This window comes from Aythya ferina, assembly GCF_964211825.1.
Source record: "Aythya ferina genome assembly, chromosome: 16".
Classification (NCBI taxonomy): domain Eukaryota; kingdom Metazoa; phylum Chordata; class Aves; order Anseriformes; family Anatidae; genus Aythya; species Aythya ferina.
The window spans coordinates 12505627-12529673 of record NC_140315.1 but is presented as its reverse complement, the minus strand read 5'-3'; the positions used below and the strand labels follow the sequence as shown (position 1 = coordinate 12529673).

The following is a 24047-nucleotide window of genomic DNA, read 5'->3' as shown; positions in this document are numbered from 1 at the left end:
GTTTCTCTAAAGTCTATTTCACTCACCTGATTATTTGGCCTCACCAAATAGGAAAAAAAAGGCAATGAAAGCCCTTGAGATTTCTTGTTCTGGGTTATGCTGGACCGACAGTGCTGATCTGCCACCTGTTGAAGTCCCGTTGATAATGGGTTTTCCAAAGCCTTCAGTGAGCTGTCCTAAAAGGCTTTGTTGCTTTTTTCCTCAGGAGAGCAGATCAGTGTTTTCTGTTCTTTTTAATGTTTACTGTTTTGTGCATCTCTGTTGGAAAGCAGGACAGCAAATATTGTTTTGTTTCTGAAGTATGCCTAACACGTCTCCGGTCTGTGTAAACCTCTCGTAACATTACTTGAAAACAAAACACAAAAAACACACACAAAAAAAAATCAGATGCCCAAGACTCCCCGCCTTTTGTCTCTCTGTCAAAAGTAAAGACATTCCTAAAACTTTATGCGGTAGTTTGTATCAAAGTGATCTCGTTAGCCTTCTGTCTGCATGTTTTCTGGGTGTCTGTGGTTAGGGATATTTAATTGAGGAGAGAAGAGCTCTGCTCTGACAGCCATATGCTTTGAAACAAATCTAGTTGATTACTTTTGCTTTTTTAGCTGGAGTTGTCTACAGACATCAGCACTTAGTATTTTTGCTTCAAAATATATGTATTTGTTTCAAAGCTTGTGCATATTTCCAAGCCCAGCTTTGTACACAGTTGATTATTTCCATATCATTTCCCACCTGAATGAAAATCATCTCAGGCAGTATTACGGATTCAATCTTTATTGCAAGTGCACATCTGTAAATATATTTTCAGCGAATATTTGTACACATAGTTTAATGTTTTCTTTCTGCAAAGCGTGTGTGCCAGGAATGACTATATTTAAGAGTTGTACACCTGGAATCAATATAATTAGAAGCAAGATTGCTTTGCAGTTTTAGCAGGAGTTTACACCGTTTGCTCACTTGTTGCCATGGTGGCACTGGTTTTGTTTCTGTAAATGCACATTGTGCCTTCTCTGGAAAGGCCCTGGGAGTGCTGTATTGGCTGCTTTGAGTAAAGATTGAGTTCTCATTGTTTAAATAGGTCTGAAGATGTTGTAAATAGGCTGGGCAGATAAACATTTAAGTGGCTTACCAGAAAAATTCTATAGCCGCAGCCCCAGAATTTGGGACTTTTAGTTGTTGGTTCCAAATCGATTTCATTCGCACTTTGTTTTCTTCAAGCAAGTAAAGGGAACGTTGGAAGGTCCCGTGCCTCTCTGAGGAGCAGAGACCTGGCTGCAGGAGGTTTTCCTCTTATTCTGAACAAGTGGTAGACATCAGAGAAAGAAAGTACTCTTGCCATTCTTTCTATCCTCATCATTTCAGGAGCTGAACCCTTTCACTGACACAGGGCATCTGCTTCATGGAGCTAAACATCTGCTGGTCCCAGCATTGTGGAGGTGATGGGGCAGCTGAGAAACAGCTGAATCCCAGCAGGCTGAAGCAAACCTGCACATCTCTGCCTTATCCCTCTGATAGCATCGTTAGGTAACTGAATCAGTGATGAAGAATGATGAATGGAAAAGCTTGACTGTGTAAATGCTCCAAATAAAGCGCCAACTTCACTTTGGGTGCTGAAACAGCAGTAGCACCACTTCTGTTCCAGTCTCTTGTCACTTAAGTCTGGGAATCGGGATTACTGGGCTTGTCTGTTTTCCGCAGTGTTGGGAAAAACTTCCTCCTTTAAACTACCTGCCGGCTGCGCCTCAGGGTCTGTTCAGGTCTACAAAGCTTGAGGACTTGGGGTTTGGTTTGCTGCTTACAGAACAGATTGGGAAAACAGCAGATGATCCGGTAGGTGCTTGTTGTGCTGCTGAACAGAGAGACTGACATTTCTAATGAAACATCTCCTGTGGAGGATGTCTAAACAATGCAGTTCACATAGCAAAGAAATTAATTTTCTTTGCTCATCTGAGGTTTTCATCTCATGTTTGTCTACATGGAGAATTTTACACAGGAGAAAAGAGAAGGATCCAAAGTAACAATATAAGATTTTTTTGAGCTGCTAAGAGTACTTGGCACTTCCAGTAAGTGGCACTTTCTTGAAATCATCAGAACAGTTTTATAATATTAAGGCTTGCAGCAACAATTGTATGGGTGGGGAAGGAAGGCACAGAAATTCCTGATGATGTGAGCAGCGCAGTGGTTTTTCTTTCCAGGAGTTAGTCCTGCAAATGCAGGCAGTTTGCCCTGCGACTTCAGAGAAACTTAATATTTCTCACCTAAGTCTTTATTAGAATGTTGTCACTTCCACTTCAGCCCCCACAGACCCTCAGCACCTGAACCAGCTGATCCCAGTTCCCTCAGCTTTGTTTCCCCGTTACTTGCAGCTGCAGGAGGTTTGAATGATGGTTTTCTGACTATTGACAAATTCTGAAGTGTTTCAGGGCGGGGAAACAATAGATTTTGTGACTCCTGAGTTGGGCAAAGCTTTACTGGCTTAAAGGCTTTGTAAAAATCACTCAAAGCTAGGATTTGTCTGCGCTTTCATTTGGAGCATGTGCGGGGTCACAGCTGTGAGTACAGAATTGTCAAGGAGAGCTCAGCGCGCAGCAGCTGGGAGCGTTCAGCAGAGCTGGTCGCTCTGTGCCGGTCGTGCTCTCTTGCACTGTTGCTGCTTCGTCTTCTGTGTCCTGCCAACAATCACAGGCCCTGGAGAAGGGGTTAAAATCACAGCGGCGTGTGGCAACTGCTCTTATATATGCTCCTATATATGCTCCTGAGGGGTGGCTGTCCAGCCAGGGTGCCCGCTCTGCCCCTTCCCGTTGTGCTGAGGGTCTGTGCTGCTCCGCTGGGGCTGCACCACCTCATTCTGGGGCTTTTTTTTTTTTTTTTTCCTGAATATAACATCGCATTTCAAAATGATGCTTTGATTTGAGGGAAGCATTAGAAAAAACTGTCAATTTTTCCATTTTCCCCAGTACTGGTGGATTGTCTCAGTACAGCCCGGGAAGCAGTGGCTGCAGCTGACGTTTCTCGTGATGTAAAGCAGACGCGTATCTGTCTCCACCTCTGGGGGGAACTGATGCTGTTTCCTTTGAATGATAGTCACTTGTTTTCCTCTAGAACAATCAAATCCTCCTCTGAGGAATTCTTGAATTACAAGAGCAAGTCACTGCTTGAACGCACGGAGCAGGAGGATGCTTCTCGTGCAGCAGAAGCTTCCTGTGTCCCTGCATTGTGCCCAGGTAGCCAAAATCCTGGCTTTCCTCAGAGCAGCTCAGATAGCAGGGGAAGATGATCTCTGCTCCCGATGGCCACAGGGGAGAGTGCAGCAGGCAGGAGTGGCTGGGGTTATTTCTCCCTGCAGCTTTCTCTTCCAGATGACACGAAGAGCTGCAGGTGGTGGTGGCATGCAGAAAGCTCCTCTGGAAGCTGCACCAAACCAAGCGGCTGTGTTACTGTCACGCTGCTCCTTCTCCTCCCGGAACCACACCATGGGCTGTCTCCAGAGCGCTGCTTGCAAAAAGCAGCTGCTGGCTGGAAGTTTTGTCAGGCCTTTGGTAATTAAACTTGAAACATCTTCAGATATTTAAGATCTGATTTTAGGGAAGGGGGAGAGTTCCAGATGCTTAGTGTGAAGTGAGATAGGGAGAAGAGAGCGTAGAGATTTTAAGCAAGCAAATGTTGCACGTGGAACAGAGGCAGCAGGATGAGGCATCGGCAGGAAATTCGTGTTTCAGTACGTTGTGTTCCCCTGCAGCCCCAAATTGTTTCTCGAGTCAGTCACTGCTTAAACGTACAGCAAAGAGGTCTTCGTGGAGTGACTGCTCCTAGGGACTGCTTTGCACTGAAGTTGCTACTGAGTATGGTTGAGCTTTGTGGCCAGGTGCACAGTCAAGAAATTCCAGAGGCTGTTCTGATTTCGGAATGAAAAGCAGCTCTGGGCTGGGTTTGTGCATGAGGTTAGTGCTGCAACTGCGTGCCAGAATCGTGGAGCCAGCAAAACGCCAGGAGATCGCAGAACAGCTACAGAACGGGCTCAGATCGGGTTTGGTGCTTCTGGGTCCTGGTTCTTGGAGCTGGAGATTGCGTCTGATGTCTTAGAGCTGTTGGAAAGCTCTTCATACCTAATGATTTTTTAAAGCAGTGCTCTAGGGGGATTTGGTGACATTAATGCTGTTTCAAAGACAGAAAAGTCAGGGACTCCTGTGCAACGCCACACCAGGTACTGGGCTCAAGACCAACACCCTACCCACTCTGCTGAATGGCAGGAGTTGGAAGCAGGGATCGTTTTCCTTTCGTGGTCACGAAGGAATCTTTGTTTTGTATGATTTTCTGTATCTTTTAGGCAGACTGGAATTTTGCCGGCCAGAGAAGAAATACGAGGAAACGGTCTGTAGGAGCAAGCAGAAAGGTGCTTTTTGGGGTCTGTGCGTGAGCCCCATGAACACTGGAATGGAACAGCAGTGTAGGCTGAAAAGCAGTTAGAGCTGCTAGGAGCTCTGGGATGCCTCCCTGGGAGTAAGAAGGGATGAACCTCACACTGCAGTGTGTGTCTCACTCTTTATATACCAACCATCCTTTCCACAGCCCTGGAGCACTTACCAAGTTAAGTGCTAAGTCTCTCCTCACATGCAGTTTTAATATGGCTACTTGGAGAAAAAAAAATGCAATTAAACCCTTGCTTTTATTAGGGTGTGTGTACAGTGAGCATGTTCCTTCGCTTACAGCACTGACGAGGCCACGGGCTTTGAACTTGCTGCAATCTCATTTTTCTTCTGTCCTGGCTCTGTAGCGGCACTGCTTTAACTGAACTTTGCAGCTCCATAAATTAAACCTGAGCGGTGATTTTTCAACCTCGGAATGTTGCTTAAAAGGGGTAGGGGAGGGCACAAGCCTTGCTCTTTGCTATTATTTCTTGACTTGACTTCTGCGTGATGTTGTTGGGATAGGAAAGAAAAGGGAGGTGTGCGGAAGGTGCTGTAGGAGCTGAGACCTAATGCTGCCACTTCTGGTGACAGCTGGAAGGAGGGCAGGTCTGGGCTGCGGTCACTTCAGTGTTAACAGGGGAAAGGAGGGGAAATCTGGTTGTTTCAGTGGTAGATAATCCCTTCAAGCAATATTAATGCAACTCAGAGTTACAGAAAATCCTAAGTCGTTCTTCAAACAGTCCACCATCAGAGGCCAGTTCTGAGGCTAAGCTCCTCCGTTTTCCTAATGCACTGAGCAGTTGTCAAAGGAAGCATTCAAAATGAGTATTTCTTGTCTCTCCATGTGTCTGTCCTGCTTCTTACTTCTTTGGCTATTTTTATGTGTTCATTTTTCCAGCTAGCTCTTCCTGGTATGTAGAGTTGTCTGCAAATAAGCCCAAATTAAAACTCTATCAGTATTTAAGTTTCTCACTGTGAAGTGAAAAGATTTAGCACTCACTTTATTACAGCATTATCCTTGATGTCAGATAACTTCTATAAGAAGGTACTAAAAAAAAAAAAAAAGGCCCTTTTCACATAATTGAAACTGAAAGTAAATATTGACGAAAAATATTGCCTTTTGTAGAAATGCTGTTACTCCATCCGGAAGAAAAATTCGGTCGTTCTTTAGGCTTCTTTGCTAAGATCAAATTTGAAGGGGAAGTGACTCTGCCACTTTGGAACTGCTGACTTGCTAATTGATCTTCTTGTTTTTAACATAGTTACCCAAGGATGCATTTGAATTGTCTGCAGATGCATCTATCCCACGTCATGAAAATGTTTGCAACATCATTTCCCTTTCAGGGAATTTTAAACCTAAACTAAGTGGAAGCTTTACAGTCACAGGCGTGAAACGTTTGCTCACTGGGAAGGCGAGCGTGACGGCAGGATGTGCACGTGGATCCACTCCTACATCAGAAGACAAAAACGCCGCATCCTGCAGCTGTGCTCTGCTGTGTGGACGCAGGAGCAGAGCTGCCAGGTCTGCCAAACCCAACGCTTACGGGCTCTCTGCTGAGCTCTAGAGCAACAGCAGTGTTGGGGAAGCTTGGTGCGTTAACTGCTAGGGAGATTTCTTTAAGGAGTTTGAAGAAAAAAAGATGTGGGAGGGAACACCTGTGGATGGAAATCTGTGTTCTGGTGTGTTGTAAATGAAGCTGTCCAAAGAAACAGTAAATGAATGATGCAGGATCATGGCATTTACTTTATTTGAAGGCAGGGTTTCATACACCCCACAATAAAGGAGAAACAATAACCCTTTCCTCAAAAGCAGTATTTATCTTGAAAATGCCCATGTGCTGTTGCACGGTGAACATTTGAGGTCTCCAAGGGAGTCCGTGTATCCATTACTTCTGAGTTTTCCAGGAGTAGCAGCACAGAAAGTAGAACATTACTCTTACAACCTGTCTCCCTTTATAGACCGCTGGATAAAGGTGGTGGAGTGGTGAACTTTTAGTAAGGTTTTGCTGAGCCTTTTGTGTTCTCCAGGTAAAGCATGTGTTTTGAGTGGGAACAATGCCACGACTGTTTTTAAGAGAAATTAAATTGGGTAAAATCTTAGTAGTTCTGTGTGGGGGAAGAAGATATTTAAGTCTGAAGGCTTGAAGTTACTTTTTTTCTCTAGCTCAAATAGGGTGCATCAATAGCAATAGATTTTTGTCTAGGAACTAGACAGTATTAATTTGTAGTACTAATAGAAGTATATATAGAAGTATATATATATAGAAGTATAGAAGTATTAATTTGACAGGTTGGTATTCTGGAGAGAGGAATTACCCACTTGCCAGCCAGAGACTTTGTTGTTCTCTGAAATGTATTCCACCAATCTAAATATTGCACTTTTTTATTATTTGTATTTATAATGCTGCAACTCTGGGGTCTGCTGTTTGGGGTGTAAGTGCAGAGGGTGTAACTTAACCCATGGGGTGTAACTGAACCCATGTCATAGTAAACCATGTCTTAGAAATGAGATTATCCTGAAAGTAAGATGGTCTGTAACCCTTCAGCTCGCCCCTCCGAAGCCTTCCCTTCTCGTGAGGGTTCCCTGCAGGAGCTCTCTGGTCAAACTACAGGAAACCAAATTTTTAGTAATTAAATTAGGGTTATGCTAGCAACAAGGCTTGAACTAGTATTTGGGTTTCTAGGACTAATCCTAAATTCTCAGCCTCCCAGCACATTACCAAAATCTGTTATCTAGGGAATCCATTACAGAGTCTCAGTGTGGACTTCACAGCATACAGTGTATTAAAAATTCCAGAGAAATGAAGGAGTTTAGCACAATAACATGAATTCGCTCAACTCTTGGCCATCATTTAGGTCTCTGGGGTGCTGTGTTAATACAAGTACATGGCAAGTTGCATATTCAGCTGGGTATAGTTTTCATCTCTGGCAAAACGAAAAAGGATGAATATCCGTTCCAGGAGACATTTCTGGAAAAGACCTGTGATTGATATCTTAGTCAAAGAGATTTAAGGCTCTTGGAAAGCACTTTATATTTGCCCAGAAATGCCAGTGCTGAAAGGCAGCAGTTTTAATAATTTAAAACGTTAAGAATATAATCATTTATAATCTAAAGGTGTCTTTTTACATTTCTGTGTTCTTGGGGGTTTCAAGCAGATCATGCTTATTTAAGTCACACAGAGAAGGAACTTAATACAAAGATCTTAATGAGAGGTACAGAGTGGTTAGTTCAGGAATCTGTTTTGCATATCTCTTGGCAATATTTTCACTGTGCCGTGTTAGGCAGTGGTCAGTGGACGTATGTAACAGCTTAGGAGTTCATGAAGGCTGCAGAGTTAAAGCTCGGGTGAAGCATTTTTGGTCCGTCATAGAAAATCACACGGTAATGGATAGAATTACATGACCTTTGTAGGGACCCTAGAAATACGCAAATCTGATTGAAAAATCCTACCACACGTTGAACAAAAAAAAACTATGCTTTTGTATGTGCAACATGCATGTCTCCCCTTTCTGAGAAAATTTTAAATGATTGATAATTTAAAGCTGGGTATGGAGGAGCCTTACCGTAGGCTTTCAGCTCACTGTCTAGAGACGACTTCCACTCACACGTAAATGCGTTATGAGCTAATAAAGGGAGGTGATCATCAGATGTAACTTATACTTCTCATTGATATGTCAAATGATACAAATGATACAAAGAAATTTGCAATGTTTTAGTTGTGAGAAAGAGAAGACGACTTCTAAGCCGAAGGCTTTATTTCCATAGCAGTTCCCCAGTAAGGGTTCTCAGTCTTCTGTCTTGAGAGTTATGTATAGCCAGTTAACTTGGAGCTATAACGAAGGACTGTGGAAAAAGAGGGGAGGGTGATAGTGTGGTCCTCTGGGATTTAGAAAAACAGCCTTAAAAAGGACTTCAGTTACTCTGATGTGCTTTTCCAGTCCTCTTATAGCATATCCCAAAGATTGTTCCATGTCGTCATCTCATAAAACAAGGTATATACTTAATGTTTTCAAAACCCAAGCACTTTCACCTGCTGTCTTCAGCAAGTTACACTCTTGCATGAAAAACAGGTCTGTGATTACTGCTTGTATGCATGTTTTTTTTACATTGTGAAGGAAAAGCAATAGCTAACACCAATCCAGATGTAACACAGAATGCAAGTAAACATCCTGGCTTTTACAGTTAGCAGAAAGATGATATTGTTTTCCTTAATTATGTATATACCTATTTTATGTTCTTTTATGCAAATAAACTTTTAAAGTTAGGTTAAGAACCAGTATGTTCTATAAACACAATGTGCATCAGCAATAACTTCTCCTTTGACTCCAGGAATGAATGTATAAGCTTATAGTAACTGGTACAAGCACTTACGACTTACTAATTCATAAATTATTGATGTTTCATGTCAAAACGGTAACTTTAAATTTGAGAAAATCAAATAAGAACTTGTTAAATGAAGGGTATAGAGCGAGTATACTTGTTATATACTTCTTATGCTTCTCATCATTACTTTCCTGTCTGTTAAATACTGTATCAATTTGACAGTACTGGAAATCAGATTCTGTTTAATAATTACCCAGTTTTAGCTGTAACGGCATGACAGTCCACTGACTTTATCTGAGGTCTTAAATAAAGTTGTCAAAACCTTTAGTATCATAAGCTCTATGGGACTGGATGGATGAAAGACTGGCTCAAGCTGGTACAGTTTTTTTCACTCACTACTGCACCTTGTAACGTTGATTGCTAAGGCTAGATAGAGGTTTAATATAAAGTCTGGGTTTTTGGAAGTGCATTTGCATAGATCCTAAAAGATAGACTTGATGAAGGAGCCAGTACCTGGACATACTGGTTGGCTGGATGTTGCTGAAAAAATGTTTGTGGGCTTGAGGTGCAGTGCTAGGGATAGGCTGCTTAGATCTAACACTCAGGTTTTATAATATTACCACAGAAATATTAAATGGCTATAGAAGAATTATGTTAAATGTGCAAGTGTGGGACTAACCTGGGTATTATTAGCTTTTTTGTATATAGTTTTTCTACTATATCAGACTGGTGCTGGGCTAGCTAAAGGTGTAAAGGATAATTCTTGAGATTTTTTACACTGATGCTCCCAACATAAAGGAATATGCTAACATAGGCAATGAAACGTAGTTGGAGGAGGATAAATTAATCAGGCTGGAGGAATTAGGACTTTTAAACGTGGTGAAATAGAAATGGGATGTAATTTAGTATCGCAGTGTGTAAGGCCATGCATCTTGGGATTAATTAGTTTTTTGCTTTAGGATGGAAAATCAGTGGAAAGTGACAAGAAGCTGTTGGAGCATTAATAAGAGGTGATTGAGGTGAGTCAGAGAGATTTGCTCCTGAAATAGGGAATGTGATTCTGTAAAGAGAGGTGGTGATAGATAAGGATATTTAGATCAAAAACAACTTAATCTGGAGTATTCTGTACAATTCAGGTACTGCTTTAGAAGAAAGATTGAGTATGTTACAGGTGCAAACAAGGGCTATAATGATGATTAAGCCAAGAGAACAGAGGCTAGGAGGTACTACTTATGGAAATACATAAAGAAAAGGAAAATGACTGCATGCTCTGAACACTCCAGATTCATCCTTTTTCTAATGGGCCAGCCCTTCACTGACCAGTCTCCAAGTTATGCGCTTAGTTACCCATCCGGAAACATCGCCACAGCACTTTGACTTTCAGAAGAACAAATAAAGGTAGAAAAAGGCCCAAGGACAAGAGACAATGGTTTGCATGTGTTGGTGCCTTCCATGGGCTAAGACAACTCAGTATCTTACTTTGTTGTTGCGTAGGTACATGTGAACTTGGTTGTTGCATCCCCAGCTCTCCTCAGCTTCTCTGAACAGCAGAGAACAGTCAGTTTCAGGTTTGAGCATTGCATCTTCACAACTGTCCTTTTACGTAAATCTTTTCTTTTAGACAAGTCTGTCTCTGGAAACCTCACTCTAGGTCAGTCTGAGAACTTCCGTTAAAGTGAAACTGGTTTGTGCATATTTTCTTTTCAGTTTTACTTTATTCTGTCCTTGTAATGGTGTCCTCTGGCCAGCCTGAAAAAGCCATGGTAAGATGGTCTCTGGTGACACTGGCAAGAAAATGAGATGTTACTAGTGGATGACACATCATTGATCATAGTTCTTTTGAGTATACCGTGCTCTTCTCTTCCTCAGTGAGTGTAGGTAAAAAGATAATCAGATAAGTGGGCTGGATTATCTGCTGATAGATGATGCAATTTTTATTTCTGGCAAACGGCCCAAACAATATAATCTTGTAGGCCTTCATAACTTGCTGCCATCATACATACATGTACGGTGTTCCCAGTGGTTGCTGTCAACTCTAAGGAAAGAGAAGGTCACTTTGTAGTAGGTCTTCTTTCCATTTTCTTGTTTTCAGAGTTGAGTGTAATAAAATCATTCAATGCTCATGATAACATTCCATTAAAGAAATGTGTCCATTAGCTCTACGTGTATGAGAAATCTCAGTGCAAAGATTGCATTGAGCTGCTGCGATTCTGTGAGGAGTGGGATCACTGAAGTTGGAACAGTGTTTTTAGAAGTCAGTGACATAATTAAAAGTCAGGTCAAATATGTTTAGTAAAGTCAATGTTCCCACCTGATCTCCAGCTGAATGCAGATGATTTATGGACATATAATCTCTGAGAAATAACAGGATTGAAAAGGGGAAAGATTTCATTAAAGACAAAACCTGAACTACGCGGCTCTATCCGATATAATCTTTAAATTTGAAACCAAGTCCCTTCACCTTCATTCTTTTTATTCTTTATGCTAATAAAATTATAACTACTAGTTAAATATTGCTTTTTAAAGTCCATATTAATTGTAGTCACAGTTCTGGGAAATTCTATTAGTTTCTGCCACAGATGAGTGTTTTCAGATGTAGTTAAATAACATCTTTATTCCAGCTGGGACCTCATTGTCAGGTTTCTATTCATTAGCTAATCTTAAAATAGCCTTAAACTGCTAGAACTGCTGCAATACAGTCAAGTATACCATTTTTTTTCTTCCTGTGAGACAGTTCTGTAGAAGGTAGGAAAAAAAACTCTGTAGGCTGATAGCCTAGTGAGAAGTCTGTCTTGTCCCTCAGTGCAGAATGGGATATAAAACACTTATGCCTCCTGGGTACAGCCCGACAAACGCTGTCACCTACATGGGAAAACAATGCATGGTAATCCCTTTCTCATCACTGGAGGGCCAGTGCAGCACACGAGCCAAGTGCCATCTCTGCAATGACAGTGTCAGTGTCCTGTGCTAGTATGGCTTTGTGGAAGGGCAGAAACAGCCCCCTCTCTGCTTCTAACCATCCTCAGGAAGGTAGTTGCCAGTGGCTGTCAGAGGATGGTTAAGCTGCAGAAGTCATCACAAGTGCTTGCAGATTCCCAGTGTTTGTGTAGGTTATGAAAATGATCAGCGGATTTGTTGAAAAAGAGCAACTGGTATGACCGAGGTGGCTTTTGAGGCTGGGAAGGTGTTTCAGGGAAGAGTCGCTGTGTACTTGTCCTGCTCTTGCATCTTTCCCAAGTGACATCTAGCACTTGTCTGACCTTTGTTCTGATGGGCTTTCATCTTTCTTTTGCTTTTAAGTTGTGTGAAATGCTTTAATGTCTTTTCCTTCTGCCTATCTCAGATACGTGCTGGTCAGGTGTCGATGATGGGACCCCAGGGTAAAGAAGCAGGTCTTGTGCCAAACTAGTTCGCATAGGCTACAAAGTGCATGCATAACAAATGGCGATACCTGACTAGATTGCTTTATTTTTGTCATTACCAGACTTTAGGCAATGTGCTAAGGATTGCACGTGAAGCCCTAAAGATTTTAGGTTGCCTCAGCTTAAGAGAAGGACCATAGGGAAAACATTAAGAAAGCATTACCTTAATTTAACTTTCTTATATTTTTGGCAGTAGTGACTAATGTGGGGTTGTTAAGTGAAGTATCAATACAATTACAGTATGGTTCTAATTGGATAGGTATATTTAATACCAATTCACTTGATCAGAAATTGAATCTAACTTCTGAATTAATATTGTAATTGTAATGTTGTGCAGCATCATATATTTAATGAATCAGTTTCTTGAACAATTATTTTAAAATTACAATGACCTGTATAAAGACGTTATTGAAGAACGCTGAGTTTATTAGAAATTTTACACTTAATTTTAACTATGTAGCTGAAATCTTTAGGATGACACTTTAATGTCTGCGTCTGAGTATCTACACTTTCACCTGGGGACACTGGGAATGCATTACATTTTAATGAAGTGGCCTGTGCCAGCTTCTGGTGAAGCTATGGTATGTAGCTATACTCAAAAATACCCTTCCCTGCACCAAAATCAAGTGGGAGAGGTATTTTATAGGGCTTAATGGGGATGTGGATAGAACAGTATCATACACAAGCTGTTTGTCTAATCTACAGAGACAGTATCTTTCAGCTCCTAATGTAAAGAGAAATCTTTTAAGCAAAGAAATTATTTTCTTAAACTAACGCTAAGACTTTATTTCCAGAAGTAGATTCCATTAAATGAGGTTTTTGTACATGCGAATTGCACCTGTGAGCCTAGACTATTTCAGTGTAGGGACAGCAACTTCTTGGCTACAGAACTTTTGGAGTGTTTTGTGTTACATCTTATGTAGAAGGTGTTACCAAATCCTTGAAGGATGCTAAAAGGAAATATCAGCATATTGTCAGTTAAATGCTATTTCAAACCATGTTTTAAACTTAAATTTTTAGAACCTGTTTTTCACTGGGCTGTCTCAGCTGCATCAAGTCCGTTTGCTCTGCAGTGTGACATGCGTGTTATACCTGTGTGTACTTGGGATAAAAAGCTCAGAGTACCTTGCTCATGTCTCAGGTCAATGAAATGAGGATTAAATTATGACTGAAATTACAGTTTATATGACAGAAAAGGGTTTTGTATTAGAATTTGGTCATTCAGTACCCTGAGAAATGACTGTGTTTAGATTCCTTTGTATTGTGCCTTTTCTGTGTTAGGAAGAAATGCTTTAAGCACTTGATGCTTCCTGACCAGGTTCAAACTTGATGATATTTAAAAGGCAATAGAACTGGAGAATTCAGAAAATCCTTCTTTATAGATCAAATACATTTTACGTGGAAACTAAATTTCAGCCTCAAACTGTATAAGATATATCCCAGAGATGGGAAAAAGCCCTTAGATGATGCCATACAAATTCTGTTGCTCTAAGTGTGATACCAATTGAGTTTCATGTAATAAGGATAGTACAGCCTGAACCCATTTCTAAATGAAATGCACTGTGAACTTAAAACATTAAAAATTAGCCAATTTGTACAGTTTCCAGTCTGAGCAGATAGCATTGAACTGCTCACAGCCTCTTATTAGCAAATAACTTCCCCGCCATCAGAGGGTGGAGGCAAGGTGCCTTGTACTCCCTTGGTGGAACAGCCCCAGCGAAACGTGGCTGATGCGTGTTTTTTTTTTTTTTTTTTTTTTTTAAATTATCTGTGATTTGTCGCTGGTTGCGGCTGGCTGAGGGTGCTTCAGAACAACATGGAGCAGTGAGATGTGCTGTGGTGGCCTACTTTTTAACAAAATATGGGCTGTTTTAGAGAACTGCATTTGTGTTAATGCCCTTAATTTTCTCTCCTTTCCCCTGCTGTCCTTCTCTAATATGGAGTTTGGAACACAGCAGCTGCGGCTCTGCTAAATGCATGTTCTGGGTCAGATCTTGTAAGTGGAAGATTCATAGCTGTAATTAGAGAGGCACTTTTGCATGTATGCTCACATACCGTAGTAGGAAATTTGGTTAAACAGAAAAGGAGCTCCATATATTTTCAAGAACTCACATGTGCTGTTAGGCAGGGATCTATTTATTCTTGGCACGTATCTATGTTTTGCTCCTTGCACACAAAAAAATTTGCACAGAGGACTCTGGAGGCTAAAAGTAAGTAAATCTTCCCATCATCTCCATGTTTACGACGTGCTGCAGAGGACAACAAGGCTTCTGGTGCTCTCTGCCCCACTTCACTGTGATTCTGAAAAACATCCTGGATATTGCAATGCAAGTGGTACACTCAAGAGCATCAAGGGAGAAAATGTGTGAAAAATAGAGAATAAATGAACTTAAAACTTAAGCAAACAATAGTAAAAATCACTTAACAGGTTATTAAAATTTGAGTCTACCTGATCGTTACTGCCTTGGTCATCAGTCAGCTGACCAAACTTTGCAAGATCTCCTGCGTAGTCTAGCATTTGACATCCTGCCCCCAGTCTGACTCCAGGGCACCTGAAAGCAGCAGCCGGCTAGCCACTGTTATTTCAGGGGTTGACTTGCTCCTGACATATTGAATGAAGATCATGATTTAACTGAAAACAGTTTAAAATGCGTATCTCCGAATATCCTTGACACCGCACTTCATTTGTAATTTGAAACAGTAACTGCTGGCAACAAGAGGTATTTTGTGAACCTCAGTCTGAAGAATCTACAAACTTGTACCTGTAAAAAATTGTTAGTGTTGAATAAAGGTTATTTCTGCAGCCAGACACTGGGAGTAGCTTCCCATAACCATGAGATTAAATTGAACAAGACAGGTCAATTGTGGCACTCATTGCAAGTCAGTACCGTTGGGTTAGCCAATGAGATTTTATTTGGTGACTCAGTAACAGATGGTACGCATTTTTAGATACATTTCTGATATTTGACCAGTGCACAGTTGAGCTAGTACATATAAAGTATGCTAGGTCAAATTTCAAGGAGCAATCTTGGGAGATCTGCACAACGCTAGAGATCAAACTGCACGTGTTCTTCCGATGCAATTTAAACAAAATCAGCATTGATCAACAGGAATCAATCCACTACAGTATTCTACAAGAAAACTTCTAAACTGTTGGCATTTTTTTTAGTCACTTAGATTACAGATTGTGTGTACACACCTTCCTGTCTTTATGCATACTGTAGGTAGTTTTCTGTGGGTGCAGAAGTGAGGCGTGGTCCCTAGATTATGGTAGGTGTTAGTGGGGTTTAGCTTTGCTAACGTTGTAGTGAAGCTTCAGAGAATGCTTTACAGCAGCTTTTGCAGACTTAATGATGAGAACTCCCAAAGAGAAGAGGCGACTTTTCCTGAAGTTGAGTGTTATTTTAATTTACTTCATTTGGGAAGAGCATTGAGCTAATGGAATGCTTCTGAAAATGTCAGTCTGATAAGTGCTTAATTTAATCTCTAAAATGATAAAAATCTATTCTAGTTACCTCTGATTGCAACCAGATAGTGTTTAATTGTATGTCTTGTTCACTGGTTTGGCAATAAACCAGACTTCCTACCCTAATTTAAGCTACTCTCTTCATGATTTCTGGCCACGATGTTTTCAAAGAAAGCATCTCTGCTACAAGGAGACCCTTCTCCAAAACAGGAGCCCTGGGAGCGCAACCGGGGCGGTAGCACACAGAAGGGAGGAAAGTAACACTTAGAGAAGTGCTTGGCGTCCCTGAAATTATTTCATTCATCACCAAGCATAATATGAGTCAGTCAATGACAGCTACTTGCCTAAAGTTCAAACACATTAATATGAAGTTTGAAAAAAAAAAAAAAAAGAAAAAAAAAAAGAAAAAAAGCTTATTAAGAAAGATAGGTTTCCTAATAGAATAAATCCTAATAGAATAAATGAGAGAGTGCTATCTTCAGACAGCTTTTTTGCTGCCATGGTGGATGGCAAAAGTCAAATAGATGCATAATTTAAATGACTCTGTAGCTTGAATAGGTATTCTGTGTGACATTTTGTAAATGCTGAAATGAAGGCAGTGAATAGTGTTCTGACTGATCAAGACTCCAGTGCAATAGCTGATGTAGAATTTGGTCAAAATGTACCATAAATACAATGTTGGGTAACTCTGTTTAGATATACTGAATAATTACACCCAGGAGTTTTCAGATGCTGGAAGGACTAAGCAATGTGTTTTTTTTTCTTTCTCTCCAGGAACAATGAATATCCACAAATGTTTTTTTTACTGACAAATATGTCTAAACACAACTTCAGCAAAAATTGGTAATAATTTTGGAATACAAAGCAGCATTATTTTAGGAGGAATAAAGGTCCTTTAACTTTAAAAACAAAACAAAAACAAAAATTGAAGCAAAGTAAAGATTATATTTAGGCTACAAAAATAAAGGCAAGTAGGTGCTATGAATTTGCATTTTAAAAAAGGATTCTTAATTTCATCATACTGTGAGGAAAGCAGGAGCCTGCTTCAAGGGTGGAAAGCTACTTGACTAATGAATTAAGAAGATATGATTAGCTGGAAGTATAACAAAAGCCATTAGGGAACTTCTATTTAAGCATCTTGCATGATTTTGAAAACCTGTGTTAATTTTGCAAGTTTAATTACATGGGAATAAGGAAGTCTGAAGACTTCATGTAGGTAAATCTGTTTCAGCAGACTGAAACTAAACTTAAAATTTGCAAAGCTAGCATTGCACTGGGTTAGCTGACTTGGTTCTGTAGCATAAAACCAAAAAATACTGATAAGCTTATAGGTATGTATATACTTCAACAGACCAAAAAAATGTCAAATAATTGAGCTATTGAAGTACTGACGGCTAAGTGGTTAGAAACAGAAATGATATCCTTGGTGTTAAACAAAGGACGCATTCTGGCAAGTGAAGTTAGATGAGTCACCCTTGATTTGGAGGTATCAATTTAAACAAATGACATTTAGTATTGTACTCCTAGGATACTTTAAAGTGATTTCACTTGTCTTGGGTGGATTATGAGGTGCAGAATTAATAAGGAATGTATGAGCTAGTCTAGGGCTCGAATTATGAGACAAGTGGGCAAGCTTTTTCAAAGAGCAGCCTATAATAATGAAGTTAAGAATGGAAGTTTAGTCTAACCTGACAAGCCCACAAAATGCAGCTTAAATGCTTGTTCGATATATAACAGGATCCTAGCCACAGTGCTGATTTTGCAGCAGAGTGGTTCCATGGGATCAGGATGATAACTGAGAAGGTTTGTCAGACTTGATTCTACGTTTGAGGCCAATAATTTCTTTGGAGTAGCGCTGGTAGAAAACCTACTACTGGGAGGATGCTTTGTCTTTAGGTGTTTCCTAGACTATGCTGCACCTATTTGGTCTGTTTCTTTCATAACACCAAGCTATTATTATTGGCGAGGTTAATCATGAAAGACCCTAGGTGGCCTCGTAGGCAGCATCAGCAATATCGGGTTCATAGCAAGGTTTCCATGTGAGGAACATCTGCAAAGTGTTTGTATCCAGGCACGTGTTTGGTGTGACTGTAAACTGTGCTGATAAGCTACAAGTCTACTCCCATGCACTTTGAAATAATGTTAAACCTGAATAGATAGCAATTTCGTGGCAAATAAATTTGGAAAAAACTTTCAAAAAACGTATATCCTTAGTACTGTAGTCTTCCTTAATAGGTTGATGGTGCTTGAAAGCACTGATGCAAAAAATTCCAATCTCGAGTCTACTTTAGAACCACTACAGTTTCAAGTTGAAATGAAATGCTTTTCTAAGATGCATTCATTTTTAATGGCTATCTTGATTTAAAAAAATATGTAAAACTTATATATACACATATATACTAATCCTAAAATGAAGTTATTTGCATCATTGCAGTAAAGCACATGCTTCCCCACCTGCTCCCCCATCTGAAAGATCTGATTGCCGTGAGACAGACCATGCAAAATAAATGAAATGGAGTCAAATCCAGCAAGAATGATCCATACATAAGCAAGGTGGTTGTTAATAACTTAAAGGAGTAACACCTTCTGGAGTAGATAAAATCTCCTTTGATTATAAAATCAAATAACTACGTATTAAAAGAAATACGGAAAGAAAAGAAATAGAACTGTACAGTGGCAGATGAATCATCCCTTAACAATGAGGACTGACTGATAGGTGCTGTGGGGAGCCAACAAAAGTCGTTGTACTTGCAGCAGAAACTACAGGAATGTGTTTGAGGCACTGGAAAAATCACTGATGTTTACTTATAAAACCCAGAACATCTGGATACCTTGAGAGAAGCACTTCTGTGAGCACCAGAGGTAGAGAAGCTTGGTTTTCCGTGGATTTGTGTTTCATGGTTGAGTGACTTACCTGAATTTCTGCTACGTGTGAACTCAATTCTTGACAAAAGTATTGACATAAGAAAAAGAGGTTATAAACTCCAATGTAAAGCATTTGTACTGTATTATAGTCTGGGGAATCTATTCCTTAATTTCTCCTGGTGGAGATCCTCTGGTGACTGAGGCATAAGACCTGATCAGGGCTTTCCCCTGCAGTTTAAGGAGTTATGGTGTCTTGTCTTCTTTTTGCAGAGACTGTTTTCTTTGAAAACCTGGGAATAAAGAATAAGTGTAGTTTAATAAAATCATGAGATGCTGATTGAAATTGGCCAGTTGCATCAGCAGATTGATAACATGGTGGCAGAAGGATGATGCTCTGACAAATGTGATACCCGGTTACTGTTGGCCTTTCTGAAACTTCTCTTCCTGTACTATGTAGGTACCTAAGAATATGCAAAGCATCACTTCCAGGCTGTTATATTGGAAACTAAAGATATCTCAAGTGACAAGTGCCCTCTGCCAGTCCCTCAATACATGTCTTCCTCTTTGGCATGATGCCTTTTGAGAGCTGAAGTCACTGAACAGTGCTCATTAGAAATAGATCTGGTCTGCAGAAATTGGGTTGGATTTCTGGTTGGGGTTAGCGTTTTCGGTTACATGTATTGTATATGTCTGATGTCATCTGTCTTAATCTTTCTGGGCAGAGTAAAAGACAGATAAAACACTACTCCTGGAGGAGGAAACCTCAATATCCCTTGAAAAGATTTATCCCATCTTAAATGAAGTGACTCAGAACAAGCAATACATGCACATTTCTATTCTCCTTTCCTTCCCACCCCCATAATGATATATAATAAAGTTTTCAAGGATATACTGTGTGAAGTCTGCAGTCTGAAAAATGTTATAAATGGATTTTTGAAATAAATCCCATAGAAGAAGTAGTTGTCTTAATGAGCCAAATGCATCTCTTCCAGTGTTGTAAACAAAAATGTTGTTGGAATAGACAAGCATGAATTACCTAAGCAATATTTTAATTTCTGGAACTCTACAATTCATAAGCACTATTTGTTTCTTCCTGTGCTCTTCCTGAGCATTTGTTTCTTCCTGTGCTCTTCATATTTTGTGAGGCTAACATGGTCTGTACTAAAAGACTAAATTTCAATTGAGTTTCAAAAGTGTTGTTCCAGAGAAAAGCCTTGGTTGGAATTATGCATGCTTTCACAATTTCTACTTTCTTGCTATTTTTTGAATAAGGGGGAAAGCTAACAATTTGTGGCCCAGAAGAAAGATCTGGAGGAGGACAAATGAGACCACTGAGATTCTTGCTCTCTGCTTTCCTTCCCATCATGACAATGCTATAAACGCTTGATCAAACTGCCTGATGCTGTTGTTTCCTGTGCGTATCTAGAAACACAGGATAGCCAAGGAGGTTTCTCCCATCAGTATCTTTCTTTATCCCTTTTTAGAAGTATTGTTTTTTATCTGGTGAGTCCGTGAGAGTTTGACATTGGATGACTTTATAAAACATTCTACTAATTGGATTTGTTAAAATAAATAAATCAAACACTAATTGGAACATGCCCTGCCATTATTTTTGCTTACTGAATTAGATATAATGGCGTGAAGTCCTTTTTATCATATTTGTGCACTTATTTAAACACCCCCCTGGCACACACTTCTGCAAATTCAATTATATATTCAAAGGAGGCATTCAATTTATGCAAGGCTGGTTTACATTTAATCCAGGGGCAAGATTCAGTAACTGATGATAGGTCTGCTCAAGATTAATTAGCATCACTCAGATGAGCAGTGGCATTGTTACAGGCCTGCAGTATAGAACAAGGGATATTTTATCCTTCCTGTGTGAGCTGTTACTTGCTTCAATATGACCCTTTTCAGGAAGGGAAGGACTTCATTCTTGTTTAGGTTTCATTTTATGAAAAGAGGAGGTCAATACCACATGCATTATCTAACAGTATCAGTCTCATTTCAATTTCCTTTTCTTTTGCCCTACCTAGCAACTGCATTTTTCACTGATAATTTTTAGCTGATCAGTGGAAAGATTCCAGTTCGCTTCCTGAAATCCCCAACCCCATTAGCAGTTAATGAAGACGTAGAACCCCCTTTTCGTTTGTGTGGAAATGTTTTACGTTTCCTACAAGCTGCTGTGTGATGCTGAGGCTAGAACTGTGACATGCAAACTTGGTATCTAAATTCACTGCATGGCATCTTTTTCTCTCAATTTGTGGATTATTTTTTCTGTTAATGAATAGCCCTGTTCTGCTGCCAAGTGCTTATATTTGTGATGCATAGTTTTGTATTAAGATGGACCTTACCCTCCCTCCCTCCCCCTTATGTTCCTGTAGCTCTTTAGTATCCATGTAGGTGATATCTTAGGACATGCTAAATACCAAGCTTATGCTGCAGTCAGTGAAAATAATACATCTGCTAGTTTTAGCCTGCTGTGCCATTTTGGAGTCACAGTCCATACTTAAGAGGACATTTAAAGACTATAATTAAATTTCTAGTTTAAACTGAAATTCATTAGCGGGGAGTAATTGAATTTCCAAGGATCTTGCAGCTGGATGCTTGTGTAGTAGAGTGGATCGCTCGATCTCATCAGGTTAGCACGAGGAGTGCCTGTGCAAGCGCAGTCAGACATCAAATGCACCTTTACCCTGTGTTTCCTCACTGCCTTGCTTGGGAGCTCATTGTCCTGAACACACACTTGAACATAAGGGTACTTTTCAACTACCAGGTCAACAATATTCCACAGTGTAAGCAAGAGGCTTTTCCTCGATCTCTCCCTTCTCCTCCCAGACTACCTTCCCCACACAGGGCCCAGAACATGGGGCAGGGCCAGCCCAGGCAAGGCTGCGGCCGGGGGCAGCCTGCAGGTCCCCCAGCCTGCCTAACCTCGCTTCAGGGAAGCGTGGGGGAACAGTCCTGCATGACTTGGAGGCTGGGTTTACTTTTTAAAGTGGAGCTTTGTATTTTAAAGAGCTGCACTGGGTGCCTGGGTATGGGTGCTGGCAGCGGGGCCTGCAGGGTGGGCTCTGTGAGGCGAGTGAGCTCACTGCAGGGTGCCAAGTGCTGAGGGCGACTGGGAAGGTGGTGTTGGAGGGGTCTTCTGAGGTGAATCGTGAATTTCTGAGGTAAGGTTGGGGTGGGATTTTAAGGCTGCTTTTCTGACTGTGATTCAGTTGTCTGTAGCTGTAATGCCATGTCTGTCTTCTGTGAAGATGAGGCTAGGACCGTTTGCAGTATGTTTGCTTTGCAGATGCGATCAAAACCCATGCTATTATTAACCTGATGTTATGCAGCATTTCAGATGTTGTGATTCTTTCCCTGCACTTTCTGAAGCTATTCCTGTTTAATAACACAATGTATGCTGTATTCAGCAGTACTAACAGAGAATTTGCTGACTCTTTTTGCTCATGAGTTAACCTGGCTTTGGGTCCCAGCTCGGTCCCTCTTTTCATTCTCCTCTCTTTTGACACACCTAGCAAAAGGTGGACAGACCCTTTCCTCTTGCTGAGCTCTAAGATTTCAGCCTTCCCGTGTTTGCTGTGCAACCAGTCTGCTTTTCCAAGCCTATAAAATTGACTTCAACTTTTTCTCCCTGTTCTCATTTCCTGCAAATTCACCTCTCCAAATTCCAATTCTGTTGCTTCTAGTAAATTAATCCTTCTGGCTTATTGCCTTGTCACTTTGCATTTGGCAGTTCCTCTGCTAACTTTTCTTTCTTTAAAAACGTAGCTTGTCTTGCTGTTACTTTTAAGGCTCTCCATGGTTTATTCTTTTCATTCTTATCCAGTCTTACTACAAGGTTAGCCGTGAGTTTCAGACAAGATACTTTCAAACTTCCTAAAGCGTCATTTCTTATCAGTGGCAACTCCCAATTAACTTCCAGAAGCTCTCACTGTATCCCTTTTCGCTTCCTCCTCCAATTTTACCTTACCTCTGTATGTATAAAACAACCTGTTCAGCTGATTGTACCAAAATCTCTGCAAAATCTCTTAAAGACTCCTACCCCATATTTTGTTGTTGTCTTATTTTGCTTCTGGGACTTTATAGCATCACCTGTGCAATTTTCTGTGAACATGAGTCCTTGTACAATTGTTGGGCATGATCACAGTATTTGTTTACAGACCCTTCAAAGTAATAGCTAAGAGACAGTGCCATTTATTGTACATTGTACTATACTGAACAGAGGTTGTGTGTAAATGGAGTATGTCTGAAGTCCTGTTATTAAAGTGAATCTATCAAAACTAGAATGCCTGACGTGGAGACTGAGAGCAGAGTATTTGATATCATCTTTTGTACCTGCTCACTGTGAAAAAGGTGATTTTCAGTAGTCGCACATTCCTCACAGGTGATCCAGAACATCTGTTTTCCCTTAGACATTTTAATAAGCATATTTAACATTAAACTTGAACTTTTTCAGCTAAATTAAAACTGGGGAAACAGTTGAAGTGTAATCCTCACTTTGACAGCTGGGAAAGCTTCACAAGTATGGTAAATTTAAAGCAAAAATTAATCTGTAAAAAAAATAAAATGCAAGGACTGATGAAACAGGCAAGGTTGCAGGGGTCATAAAATCTGTCATCAGACCTTCTTATATTAAAATCACACAATATATTCAAGTTTCTCTTTTAAGAGAAGTTACATTCTTAAACTTACCTTTAGCAACACGGTATTTTGGGGCATCGGATACTCTATCCATCAACTTCTGTGAGTATATACTTAAATAGAAATAATTTGTGTGAAGTTTCTACAAAACTTAGAAATCCAGTTGCAGTCGGAGTACACATTAAGTCCTTTAGTAGGGATTTAGTAAATACTAATGATTTGGAGTGATCTGGGTTTTTCTTTTATGAGGAATTCCATAGGAACTGAGACAGGTTTGGGCTTTCTTGAGAGCTAGAGAGGGGAAAATATAGGTCAAACCAAAATTGTGTCTAAATGTCCCCTCTGTTGGATAACTGTTATTGAACGGAAACAACAGATCTCTTATGTACTTACAGTTTGTGTGTGTGTAGGCAGTGCAGCCTGTGGGAAGGAGGAAAGAGTCAGGAACATCTCTGTGTATGTAACTCTGATTAGTGTCAAGAGCAATCAGCAGTTTGGCTGGCAAAGCAAGTTAGTGTAGCCCTGAGCGTTGCTCAGTCCTTGCAGCTCCAGAGGTGTTAGATGTGTCCAGTTGACTTTGTGCTATTAGTAACCGCAGAGAAATTTCTCCTTGCTTCTCTAAAACAGAAAGCCAAAGCAGGAGAAAGACACTGTTGGCGTGATTAAGGTCAAAACCTAAGGACTCAGTCTGCCTGATCTAATGGCTCTGGTACTGCAATATGTTTGGCAAACTGAGTTGGGTGGATGTGAAGAATGTACCTGATGGAAAGGAGGTTCAGCAGAGTAGGAGTACCCTACTCAGGATTAAACTAGTTTGATTTGCCTGCCTGAGAAACAAGTTTTGAAGTCTGTGTAGGAATACAAAATTTTATTCCACTGTTAGTGTGTTTTTCTTGATCTTGAAGTATTCAGAC

At 40.4% G+C, this 24047-nt stretch overlaps 1 protein-coding gene across 5 annotated transcripts in view; it reads left to right on the top strand.

The window, feature by feature from the left end:
- The window catches only part of PTPRT (protein tyrosine phosphatase receptor type T), a 573321-nt gene that overhangs the window by 215258 nt on the left and 334016 nt on the right, over positions 1-24047 (top strand). The gene's annotated exons all lie outside the window — the stretch shown is intronic.